Source organism: Silurus aristotelis, assembly GCF_946808225.1.
Source record: "Silurus aristotelis genome assembly, chromosome: 3".
NCBI lineage: Eukaryota > Metazoa > Chordata > Actinopteri > Siluriformes > Siluridae > Silurus > Silurus aristotelis.
Window position 1 is genome coordinate 32,349,280 of NC_139576.1, and position 13,520 is coordinate 32,362,799.

The 13,520-nt window shown below is 39.9% G+C and overlaps 2 long non-coding RNA genes across 4 annotated transcripts; both read left to right on the forward strand.

Annotated features, from left to right (window-relative positions):
* Positions 1-3,751: 3,751 nt before the first annotated feature.
* Positions 3,752-4,326, forward strand: LOC310724098. Its single transcript, XR_014532934.1, has 3 exons — positions 3,752-3,860; positions 4,020-4,073; positions 4,226-4,326. It is a non-coding gene; the product is annotated as an uncharacterized lncRNA (long non-coding RNA).
* A 2,068-nt stretch (positions 4,327-6,394) lies between these two features.
* LOC310724091 lies at positions 6,395-12,136 on the forward strand. 3 transcript variants are annotated; one of them, XR_014532925.1, is made up of 4 exons: positions 6,395-6,429; positions 7,977-8,103; positions 11,452-11,551; positions 11,756-12,136. It is a non-coding gene; the product is annotated as an uncharacterized lncRNA (long non-coding RNA). The 3 variants fall into 3 exon arrangements; XR_014532927.1 differs by lacking the exon at positions 6,395-6,429 and adding an exon at positions 6,485-6,654; XR_014532926.1 differs by lacking the exons at positions 6,395-6,429; positions 11,452-11,551; positions 11,756-12,136 and adding exons at positions 6,470-6,654; positions 10,071-10,365.
* The last annotated feature ends 1,384 nt before the right edge of the window (positions 12,137-13,520 follow it).

A 13,520-nucleotide genomic window follows, 5' to 3' on the forward strand; every position in this document is an offset into this window, starting at 1 on the left:
TAGAGAACCAGTGTGAGGCCCATCTTAATACTAACAGATATGAAAAAATATAAAAAAATTTAGGAGGTTGGCCGAACACTCGAGCGCCTTGCAACCCTTGTCAGACTGTCCAAAGAACTTCAGCAACTAGCTCAAGAATGGGACCCCCATATTCTTCATTTGTTGCAGTTCTCAAATGCAATCGAGGGTAACATGTCTGCTCATAAAAAACCTTTTTACCCAGAAGAAAAAGCACTTTGGACCATTGGCTGATAATGAACACTTGGCTGTTGCAAACAAGAACAGAGCAAACACCGTACTAAGACGTCTCTGTAGCAGCAGTTTTTAGGCTACTTGGTATGTTTACTGTAAATCTTGATTTTGAGCATCTTCTCACATTGTTTGTGGATTGTTCAGTTTTTTACTCATGTTCTTTGTCCATCTGAAACAAGACGACTTGGCTAACAAGGGCTTAAGGAGAAACTCCCAATGTCAGTCCAAAATCTGACAAAAAAGCATAGTTGTGTTTGGAACAGAAAAACTCAGGAAAGATATCATTAAATCTTTATTCTCTGATGTTTAGTTCTTTATCAACAGGAAAGTGCTTCAGCAAGTCCTAATTTAATGATGGATTTTGTGTGCAGATTTGCCGTGGGAGCTGCAGCTTGCAGTGGCTTATGCCACTCATGATCTGGCAGCCAGCAACCCCAAAGTCACTGTAAAGATTTTGATATCATGGTGGCAAGACATCACAAAGCTCATTCCTCCAGCCGTCACCAAGCCTCAGACTCTCTTTATGAATAATTTAATAGATTACTTTTATAGTAATTTACATCTAAAACCTTTGTTTATAAAGAAATAAAATACATTTTAGATCTGTACAGTGTTATCTGCTGTCTATTATAGTTTATGTTTATGTGGAAAAAGCCTGTATGCTATAGACTCCATGATGGAGACATCAGACAGTTTCGATCAGGACCAGCAAAACCCATCACAGTGAGCACTAGGACCTCAGGGCCGTATCCTCAGTCATCAGCTGTTCACACTGTGATTCATGACTGTGCTGCAATGCACTGCTCAAATCATCAAGTTCACCAGTCACATGACTATGGTGGGTCTCATCATCAAGAACAACGAGACGGCTTTCAGACAGGAAATGCAGTGGATAATGGAGAGTGTGATGGTTGGACGCTGGTTTGTGATGGTTGGATGCTGGTTTGTGATGGTTGTACGCTGGTTTGTGATGGTTGGATGCTGGTTTGTGATGGTTTGTGATGGTTGGATGCTGGTTTGTGATGGTTGAATGCTGGTTTGTGATGGTTGGATGCTGGTTTGTGATGGTTGGATGCTGGTTTGTGAATGGAGGGAGGAGCCAGAAAAGCATAAGAAGGAAAAAATGCATATGCGCACATGGAAACCAGGGGATATTTTATGAGGTTAATATTGAAGCTTCTGCTAGAGATGATGAATGCGGCGGTGCAGCTGTGGCTGCAGTGAAAAGAGACTTGTTGAATTGTGTTCACTGGGTTTCCTGCTTTAGTTACCAGCATTCATTCACACTGTATGAAATGTCTGTGATGCAGCGCTCTGTTATACTGCATATCTGTATAATTCTATAGCTGTGGCATCATAATGATGTTATTAGGAGGGGGATTGAAACTGAAGACCTGCCACTGTATAAACTATTCAAATCAAATCAAATCAAATTTTATTTACATTTACATTTACATTTGTGGCATTTAGCAGACGCCCTTATCCAGAGCGACGTACAAAAGTGCTTTGAGTCTCTAGTAATGAATAAATCTACACTGGTACACAAGATTAAAAAACTTAATATAAATATAACTCTTGAATTCAACAAACTTGGAAAGTGCTAATTTAAGTATTTCAGGAAGAGGTTGGTCTTCAGTCGCCGCTTGAAGATAGTCAGGGACTCTGCTGTACGGACATCTAGGGGAAGTTCATTCCACCACCTCGGTGCCAGAACAGAGAAGAGCCTTGATGTGTACTTACTTATTTGTCACATACATATACATACAGAGTACAACATGCAGTGAAATGCAGTAACGAAGTAAATAAAAATATAAAATAAACAAAAAATAGAAAACGTAGCCGGAGCAGTCGTGACCGGCACCGTCTTGATGACAACGAGTAACGCTGTGCAGATCTACTGTGTATTTTGTTTATTTATGTACAAAAATATACAATGTTATAAATATAAATTATTAAAAAAATATATTTATAAAGAGATCACATTTTAAGGCTTTATGTGATGATGGAGGAAGCTGATCTAAGGCACTTGGTGACGGCTGAGGGAACGCGCTTGAATGTGATCTTGTTCTGCTTCAGGATCAGTTGCAAAACAAAGCCCAGGTGCTCGTAAACTCTTAGTAAACGCTTTAGGGAGAAAACATGAAAATGAAAAGCACTTAAAAACATACAGAAGTTATTAAATACAACATGCTCTAAAATTAAAACACACCCAAATATACAGGAAAAAAAACAGTGTTATTAAAAAAGGGGCTTCTCTGCATTGAATTGATGCTTTTTCTAAAACAACTCATATAAAGTGGCAGAAAAAATCCCTTTGGAGTTTTTAGTCGCTTACTTTACAAAAAAAGTTCTATACTTCTAAGTTCTATATTGTTAATCTGGACCTTTTAACTGAAGATCAAAGCTTGGAATAGAAGAAACTAATAACACTAATAATAATAATAATAATAATAATAATAATAATAAGAATAAAAAGAAGAAGTGCATTAGTTAGAAACAGTTGAATTGAAACTCACAGGTTACATTGACAATTGTCAGTCTCACACTGCCCTCTAGTGGCACTGTCTTAGTCCTCATTCGGGCGCGGATGCAACAAAAAAAAAAAAAAACCCACTGACGTCATTACCGGACCTTGTTGAGCGCAGGAAGCGACCACGTGACCACTGTGCAATTCATCAACTCACTCTGGACGTTTTTTTGTTTGTGTGTATCCTAGCAACTGTAGTAAACAAACCAGCGGCTAATAATCACGAGCTGAAAAGTTGTCATTTTGCTGCAGCGCGTCGAAAGGTAAAGTTCTCTCTTTTCTTCACTCTCATACTGAACATGTAATATAGTACATTTCATACTGTACATTTCAGTGTGTATCCCCTTTTCTGGATAATTTCTCTTGACAAATTTTACAACATTGTCTGTTGTTTTTCTCAGAAAATTATTTTAAATACACCAAAAAATTCAAGAAAGGAAAAAATCCAATGTTATTTAAACTTTACAGGCAAAAAACGTTTAAGATATTTTATTTTATTTTTCGCGTTGTTTACGTAAAAAATTAATCAATACATAAAAATACACAAATAAATAAATAAATTTAGGCGCGGATGCAAAGAAAAAAAAAACTACGTGCGCGGCATGCCGGGTGATGACGTCACTCAATATGCCGCTACATAATTTGTCCCGCCCCTTCTTACAGATGATTGGCTATAATTTTAAACAAAACCTGGATTGTTCAGACAGACAGATAGATATAGATAGATAGATAAATGTTTAGTGTTAGAATTTTAAATGTTTTGATGTTTTTGTATTTTTGCAGTTATAAACAGACAAATGGAATCTCTTCCTCCATGTGGTGACGGCCCCTGGAACACTTCAGTGGAAAGGTGTGTGTGTGTGTGTGTGTGTGTGTGCATGTGTTGAGTACGTGGGTATTATAAGTTCTTATTCTCTCTCTCTCTCTCTCTCTCTCTCTCTCTCTCTCTCTCTCTCTCTCTCTCTCAGGATACAAACAAGGACTAACAATGAAAGGGGTGATGGTCCCAGAATTAACCGAGTGTATGTGGATGCCATCATACCCAACAATATAATGGGACGTCAACGGAATCCAGACCGAAGTAAGTTTCTCTTCAAAGCAGATGCTGTTACAGAACCACGGTGAACAAGTGTGTGAACGAGTGTGTGTGAGTGAGTGTGTGAATTTAATTTAATTTAATCATGTTGGATTTCATAAATTTTTCTCATGTTAAATGTGTTTGTTTGTTTTTTCTTTGCAGTTAATGTTATTCGTGTCAGGGTCATTCGGATCAGACATTAGAGTCCAGACATGTGTAAGTATCTTTTGAAAGGAAATGCTGTTACAGAACCACACTGTGAACGAGTGTGTGAACGAGTGTGTTAAATCTCATTCAGCTACTATACATGCAATCGTGTGCGTCTTGTTCCTGCCGTTAAAGTGTGTGATCTTCTTGTTGTTTTTCAGATTCTGTGAATGATCACCTGCAAACCTTCACCACCACCTAATGATAAAAAATATCACAAAAATATAATTTCTTTAATATATTTTATCATATTTAAAAACAAAAAAATAAAAAAAAAGTAAATAAACCCTGTGTCTCTGATTGTATTACTCCCCATTCTACTGGATCCACTGCAGGGAGTTTAGTTGGTGGCACCTGAAACTTCAGATCCCAGGTGCTGCACAGGTTAAGACTCAGACACACACAGACACACAGACAGGACGAAGCCTCTTCTGCAGCTGGCTTACAAAAAACCCTGCAAACAGTTCACTGAATCACTGTGGTCTGTTGAAATGAAGAGAAACGTGTCTGGCTCAGATGGTGTCCAGCATGCAAGTATGTCTCCAGACCTGAACCCTATTGAGCACCTGTGGGGCATCCTAAAGTGGAAAGTGAAGAAGCACCATGTGTCTAACATACAGCAGCTCTGTGATGTCATTATAGAGGAGTAGAAGAGGATCCCTGCAACAACCTGTGCAGCTCTGGTGAATTCGATGTCCAGTAGGATTAAGGCAGTGTGAGATAACAATGGTGATCACACAAAATATACTTAATCTATACAAATTATACTTACTTTTGTTTTCAGATATATTGACAATAATGGCTGTATGTTGAGTTATTTTTTAGAGGGCAGTAAATCTGTACTGCTGTACAAGCTGCACATAGACTACTCTTAAATATATCCAAGTTTCATTTCTATAGTATTGTCCATTGAGAAAATCTATTACAATGGCTGCTGAAATGTAAGGGGTGTATTTACTTTTGTGAGATACCATATATATTATATATAAATGTCAGTCCAAACAGTTTAAAACAGTTGTTAAGATTTTACATGAGCCATGTAGACTTTAGCATTTTCCTTCCTGTAAAATTTGTACACATTTGCCTTAATTTCAAAACGCCTGAAAAACTGTAATGGAAGGAAACAATGCAGAAGAATCTGTATGCGCTCTGTTATACTGCATTTCTGTATAATAAAGATGCTTTCTATATCTGTATATCTTTAATATTTCTAAAACAAGTTAGTTAAGGATATTTTGATAATATTGATATTCCATATAGTATATAAATATTTATAATACTATAGGAATATAGGAAACTGTATCTTCTGCTGTATCACCACTTATCATGACCGCGTTCACTCACTCAGTCAAAGCAGATGCAGCGCAGGTTTAAAAGGGGATTCGAGTGCATGGCTGAGATCATGGCTGAAAGAAAAAGAAGCAAAATCTGAAGTTATTACACACCAGTTAACAATGATGAAGCTTCATGTACCACAAATTTAACAAAGCATCTAAAAGTAAAACACCCTATAGAGCATGTCTGAGTACAGCTGAGGAGAGCAGAGGAGGAACACAGACACGACCCCCATCTTCTGGATTGATTTAGTTCTTTAGTAGAATCTTTTCAGAGAGTTTTACTTTATACCAAACAGATTGTTTCAGATATGAAGATATTTCAACTGGACATTTTTTAACAGTTATTTATTTAAAAACATTTTATACATATTTCATAGAAGTATCGTATCGGTGATACTCGTCTTGAAAGTACTCGGTATCGGATTAAAAAGAAAATGATTAGTATCGCTCATCAATATCGACGACACCAGTGGAAATACTTGACTCTGTGTGGTGTGATGTGAAATCAGACACGGGACTGCAGACTGCAGCTCACTGGAAGTATTTAATGTTTCTTCTGATAAACACACAACAAATCAGCAGCCCCTGTGGTGATATTTCACTTATTGTTCTCTATAATATAAATGTGTGGTAGACTTATCACCATGTGCCCTCACATTCATAAAAATACAAACAAAAAGTGTAAAATATTCACACAGATAGATAAAGAAACCTCACACAGAAACTTCAGTGAGAAGAAATACAAAAAAATATTTCGGCTGCTCCCTTTAGGGGGCGCCACAGCGGATCATCCTCCTCCACACTACCCTGTCCTCTATTTCTGCTTCTTTCAACCAAAAATATATCAATAAATAATAAATAAATATAAAATTAATTCATATAAAATTTAATCAGGTTATTATAAATTTAGGAGAAACTCACCACTCCAATGAGATTACAATACAGAAAGGGAAGAGGAGGAGTCAGGACAGGAAGTGACATCAGCTTCTATTATCAAGGCATTTAAGAGAAGCACCCATTTTGTTTAGGTAACCACATTTATAAACACATATATGAGTATAAACAAGACAAATCAACAATTTAGTATGAATTGAAACAGGACATGTAAATTTAACAGGGTAAATTATACACCTGTTACATACATCTATAGGTTTAAAACGGCGGAAAAGGTTTGTCACGTGTCATTGTTAAATAGCGGCACGGGCGATGTGGGCGTGGCTAAATGGCGTTGCTGTGAAGCGGAATCCAGAGAGGTGCAGTGAAAGTTTATAAGTTAATAATATGTTGATATGTAAATATTCATCGTGTTTTGTCTGTAAGTTTTACTGTCAAACAACGTTTCTAAACATGTTTCTATTTTTATACAGTAGTATTATTATAGGAAAGTTTTTTTTAACAAGATCGAAGCCTATTATACTTTTGAAGACGTTTGCGGAAGTATATCTTCCCGTGATGCATTGCGGCATTGACCAGATTAAATAAATATAAAATTCTTAAAGAATTAAACATTAAAAGAGACAGTATTGTGATCAAAATGATGTTTCAACACTACATTTTACAATGTAACCCAAATTAAGTGAGTGATTTTTTTTTTCAACTACCATGATAGGGTCAACTGTACAGATCTCGTTATATAAATACAGTGTATGAAATATTTGAGTTTGGTCCGGGTCGGGACTCAATACACGTCTCTTCATAATCACCTGCTCTCACATTCTCTCTCTATCCCCCGACCCGGACTACCTTTTACTGTGTTCATTATTTAACCCAGACTACCTTTTAATGTGTTCATTATTTAACCCGGACTACCTTTTACTGTGTTCATTATTTAACCCGGACTACCTTTTATTGTGTTCATTAATTAACCGGGACTACCTTTTACTGTGTTCATTATTTAACCCGGACTACCTTTTAATGTATTTCAGTATTTAACACTGACATGTAGTAGCAGAAGTAATTACTTAGTTTGTATGTATGTATGTGTGTGTGTGTGTGTGTATATATATCCTTGATCACTAGTCCTAGATTAGGTTGACCCAGAACACTCAGTTCTTGTCTTTATCCTCTCTTCATACGCTTCACTGTGAGAAAACCCCAACTGTCACCTTTTAGTATGGCTAATCCGCGTTTTGTTGCTTCTGCTAAACGAATAACATGACCAGATGTGGAGTTATTATCGTCAACCGTTTTTATGTTCTCACAATTTGTTAATATGTATCTTGTCATTAGTAGTTATAGTAATTTTTTTTGTATGCTTCTGTTGACCATACCCTGATCTTTTTGTGGCATGCATGTGTTACTTTGCTCGTACACACACAGGGTTCCTGTGTTTCTGTTTTAGGCTTATCTTTTGCAGGTTCAGCATAACCTTGTGGAGTTGTCTCTCCTAACTTTCTCTTCTGTTCTCACACACACACACACACACACACACACACACACACACACACACCTGGCAGCCCACCCCCTTTTTCTCCTTCTCTTTGGAAGTATATCTTCATGTGTGAGACAATAAACCTTTGAACTTTTCTCTGAAAGCCGACTCGTGTGTTTAATTGAGACTTCCCCGTATACGTAGGGATGAGAGGAAAGGCTGAATTCAAGGATATCCTGTCCAGGTGACAGAAGGGAATCCTGCCCAAGCGGCAGAGGATAAAACACTTCCTTACAGTTCTTGGGGGCTCGTCCGGGATATCAGCATTCGGGTAAGTGCTGATTTGGTATCCTGTCATACCGTTAACAGTGTAGGCACTCACCTCGTATGCTGATATCCGTGTTGTGCTGATTTGGTATCTTGTCGTACCGTTAACAGTGTAGGCACGCACCTCGTGTTGTAAGCGAATTTGAATTTGACGTCTCAAGTTACTGTGACTACAGAGACGGTTCAGCGCGCGCTACACGACGGTACAACGTCGACAACAAATTCGCTTACAATACGAGGTGCTTGCCTACACTTTCAACGGTTTATCTATCTCGATCTCTGGCCTCCAACCTTTTTATCTAACATTGTCAGACAGTTGTACCTATATTGGATTATGGGTCATTCTTGGACAAAATATCCTAAAACAGATCCTGAGGAAGCCCCTCGGGACTGGATGAATCCTTGTGGTCTCACTTTTTATACTACCTCCTGGCTAGACAATTTAGCAGGGTGGACTGTATCACAACCTCAATTTCTGACTTATCCTCATGGTGGAACTTTTAAATCTCAGTCTGCACATTCCCAAATTTATGAAGGTTTGGGCGATCCTAACTGGGATTATTCTTACTTGGGTGATAGTTATCAAAAATGGGTGGAAATGAAACAAATCTGGGATAAATATCACTCTATACTGAACTCAAAAAGAGAACTTAAGTCTCTGCCCAGAACCGAAGCCAAGCCAAAACCACCTTTATAGCCAAATGCTCCACCCCCACCCGATCGGGATGGCACGTTAGTGTCTCCTTCGGTCCCAAAGATCGATCCTCCTCCCTGGCCCAAAACCCACACTAATGCGGTATGCGTATGGTCAAAGTCGGCCTGCGGTCCCAAAATTACATCCGCCCTCGATTGGGGACCTTAGAGACGTTATCAGGGTTCTTCCATCCCCATCTAAACCCCTGCATTTCATTGACATGCTAATGAGCTCTACCTGCCCTAATCATTTGACAGGCGCAGACTATAGGTTTTTCCTTCATGCAGTACTAGGAGACAGTTACGACGAGAAAACGCTTCGACGAGGGGGAAGGGTCGAAAAAAGTAAGAGCAAAACCACTTCTATTATTATCACTGGGCTGAGCGAGATGCTCTCTCAGAGTTAAAAAAAGGAGTTGACCAAATTCCTACTCCAGCAGCAGCAGGCCAATAGAGATCTCTCTCAAGTATCTGACTCTAAACAGGAGAAGGGTGAAACCACTTCCGAATTTTTAACCCGATTTAAGGAGACTTGGACTTTATTGGGAGGGATGGAGTTAGAAGACGCAGACAGTAACCCTCTGTTCCTCACGACTTTTATGCATAACTGTCATCAAGAGGTACAGAAAGTCCTGAAGTATCAGCTCACCGATCGTAGTAACCTGTCCTTCCGTATTTTTCTCCACCATCGTTTTGTTTTTATGCCTGATTGTCCGTTTAATCTCTTGGGCCGAGATCTCATGAGTAGGCTGCACATTTCTCTCACCTTTTCTGTCTCTAAACTCACGGTTTCAGTTCCTGATTATGCTCCTCTGTCATATCTTTCTAACATGAACATGAACGACTGTTTTCTCTCTAACGCACAGAAATTACCACTCCCTTCTTCACTGGAAGAATTGCCATCTCTCCTCTGGGCGGAGCATAAGGATGATGTGGGCTTGGTTCATTGTCCTCCTTATGAGCTAAACTAACACATTTGCATCCTGTATTTTTCAAACAATATCCTGTCTCTGAATCAAAGTTGCAGGGAATAGACAAGATCTTGACCTCTCTGTTACAACAGGGTGTGATCAAGCCTTGTGTGAGTTCCTACAACACACCCGTTAACCCAGTTCCTAAGCCGGACGGCACTTGGTGCTTCACTCAAGACTTGAGGAAAAAAAATGATGTTGTGGTTCCTATTGCACCTGTTGTGCCCGATGTGGCCTCTATTATCGCTTCAATTCCATGAAATCATACACACTTCTCAGTGATTGACTTGTGTTCTGTCCTTTTCAGCGTTCCTGTAGAAGAGCAGACGCAGCCTCTTTTTGCCTTCGCGCACAGGGGGCGCCAGTACACTTTGACACGTCTGCTACAAGGATTCATTGAGTCCCCGGCAGTCTTTTCCGCTGTGGTAAGGGACGCACTTTGTGATCTTGCTCTCCCCTCTGACTCTGTTGTCTTACAGTATGCAGATGATCTCCTGATCTCCACAGTCTCCGAGGACCTCTGTGAACAAGCCTCCCTGTGCCTTCTGCATCATCTGGCAAAAAAAGGATTCAAGGTATCCAAAACCAAACTTCAGTTTTCTAGAACCACTCTAAAATACCTAGGGTTCGAACACTCTTTTAAGGCAGCAAATGCCTCTCTAAAGATCGTGTACAGGTCGTTTTTACACAAGGCGTCCCTCCACAAAGCATGCTCTCATGGCTTTCCTGGGACTGATTAACTACTGCCGTCCATGGATACCTGACTGCTCATTCCACGACACCATGTGACCATGTCTGTTCCTGTCCAAAACACTTGACACCGTGGCTCAGGGTTTACCTGCATGTCTTCGTGCGGTGGCTGCCTGTGCTTTGATGGTTCAAGACGCTGAAAAATTAGTGTTGTCTCATACTATGATCTTGCACTCTCCACATCAGGTGAAACAGGTCCTTCAGAACCTGCACACACAACACATGACAGCTCAGAGAAGATCCGGCTATGAAACTATCCTTTGCTCGACCAGTAATTTGGAAATCAAGGCCACCTCTTCTTTTGACACTTTAGGTCATGCGTTTGACTAATGCACAAGACGACACACTGCACGACACCACACATGATTGCTGCTCTGAGGTCATTCACTCACCTAGTATACGGCCAGATTTGTCTTCCACTCCTTTAGAGAGGGGTGAGTCACTTTCTGTGGATGGCTCATGTTCGGTAAATTTCTGTGTGGTTACTCTCTGTTCCTTACCTGATGTCACTGTTGAAGCTTACTCTTTGCCTTTTTTTTCAGCACAGGCTGCTGAACTCTTCGCCTTGACTCGTGCATGTGTCCTTTCTGAAGGAAAAGATGTCACGATCTACACTGACTCCCGATACGCCTTTGATATTGCGCACGATTTTGGCCGCATCTGGCAATCCCGTGGTTTCCGCTCGGCTGAAGGGAAATCCTTAGTTTAGGACCTTATCACTGCTTGCTGTCTTCCTCGCACACTGGCCATTGTACAAACAAAAGCCCATTCTTATGACAACAATGTAGAAGCCAAAGGTAATTCCTTGGCTGACAGAGTGGCAAAAAGTGCGTCTCAAACTCAGGTGTTTTTTCCCACTCTTAGCGCTCCTATTAACACCTGCCTCCTTTCCTCTGCTCTCATTCCTGATTTACATTTTCCATCTGTCCAATCCTCAGCCACCTCGAATGATTCTGCCTTTTGGCAATCACACAATGCCTACGTGGCCTCCGATGGCCTTTGGTACAGTCGCTCATGCCTTCCATTTCACTGCGTGAAGTAAGATATGAACAGATTTTTTTTTTTGTATAGCTAACTTAAACTGCATGATAGACTCGATTTTGTCTGGGTGTCTAATCTGTGCCCAGAATAATATTACTAAGAGTGCAGCGAAACACGAAAGTCTCCCATTACCTGCGGATCCCTCTTAACTGTGTGTTTACATGTACCCTGCGTATATAACTATTTTTCTTTATGTTACAGAAGCATAGCCTTTTGACATCCCCATGAGTTCTCTAGGAGACATGGTTCCTGTTCCCCTCAGTCATCTTTCATCGAGGTCCGGTGACAACTCCTCAGACCCTTCGGACATCCTTACAACTGTAGGACGTGTCAAGGAAAGCTACGGGAAACGGAACAACAACCTCTCATCAATCCAGGGAAGTGACACAACCAGTGACCGGTATGGTTGTCTTTCTGATCAGCCTTGGGGCTGGGATACCCGCCCAGGCTCATCCACACAACAACACCTTCTGGCAATACGCCAACTAGACGGCCCGTCAGCACACAGCAGGTCCATGCAACCTGTCCCTCGTGTTTCTGAATATTATCCTATTCCTATGCGACATGTCTGATTGTTTAAGTTGTGATTTATTAATTCTTATTTATCATGGATAAAACGGGGGAATTGTAAGATATTCTTGATCACTAGTCCCAGATTAGGTTGACCCAGAACACCCTCGCATTTTAGTATGGCTAATCCGCGTTTTGTTGCTTCTGCTAAACGAATAACATGACCAGATGTGGAGTTATTATCTTCAACTGTTTTTATGTTTACAATTTGTTAATATGTATCTTGTTGTCATTAGTAGTTATAGTAATTTTGTTGAATGCTTCTAGAATAACCTTTTTGTATGCTTCTGTTCCCCATACCCTGATCTTTTTGTGGCATGCATGTGTTACTTTGCTCGTACACACACAGTGGTTTCTGTATCTCTGTTTTAGGCTTATCTTTTGCAGGTTCAGCATAACCTTGTGGAGTTGTCTCTCCTAACTTTCTCTTCTGTTCACACACACACACACACACACCTGGCAGCCCACCCCCTTTCTCTCCTTCTCTTTGGAAGTATATCTTCATGTGTGAGACAATAAACTTTGGAACATCTCCATAAAAGACTGACTCGTGTGTTTAATTGAGACTTCCCAAAGCGCTTGTAGGAGAGGAAAGATCGAGAGGAAAGGCTGAATTCGAGGGCATCCTGTCCAGGGACAGAAGGCAATCCTGCCCAAGTGGCAGAGGATAAAACACTTCCTTACAGTGTGTTACAGGATTTGTAATAGGGAACATTTATAAAATGAGCAGGGGAGTAAATAATTATAAGCTGTAGAAGTTGGAGAGCAGTTCTTACACTTTATCCAATATCAAGTGTGCCAGATCACAAACATCATTTATTTCTAATTCCTTTACATTTATTTTAAAACTTTCATTTTTAGGTGTTTACAGTTGAGATCATGCCCACAGCCAGTTAATATTACAGATACAAATGTGAATATTTGGACATTAAATAAATCAGATAAAATAAAATGTCATTTCAGAAGTGGGATTTAAACCTACATGTATATTAGGAGACCAGAATCCTCCTTATACCATGGAGAAGGTCTGAATCTTTTTTGACTAAAAGGTCTTAAAAAAATACATAAAACCTTGTTTTTAATGTGAAATCTTACTTGATTTTATTTAAATGCAGGGTCTGAGGCCAAGTACAGCAGATGCAGAATAGTCCAGATTCCTCAATGAGAGAGTCGCTGCACCTCAACAAGCAGCACAAGACAGAACACAGGGACAACCGGTGTCTCTGACTGTCTTCTAAATTGAAGAGTGATCAATTGAAAAATCGAAATGGGGCTCATCCTTGCAGAAGTGTGTGTGTGTGTGTGTGTGTGTAAGAGTATCTCAGGCAGTTGCAACAAATCGGACAGCATTATCAGGGTTGATTATTGCTGTTCTCTTTAGCCTACAGATATAAAA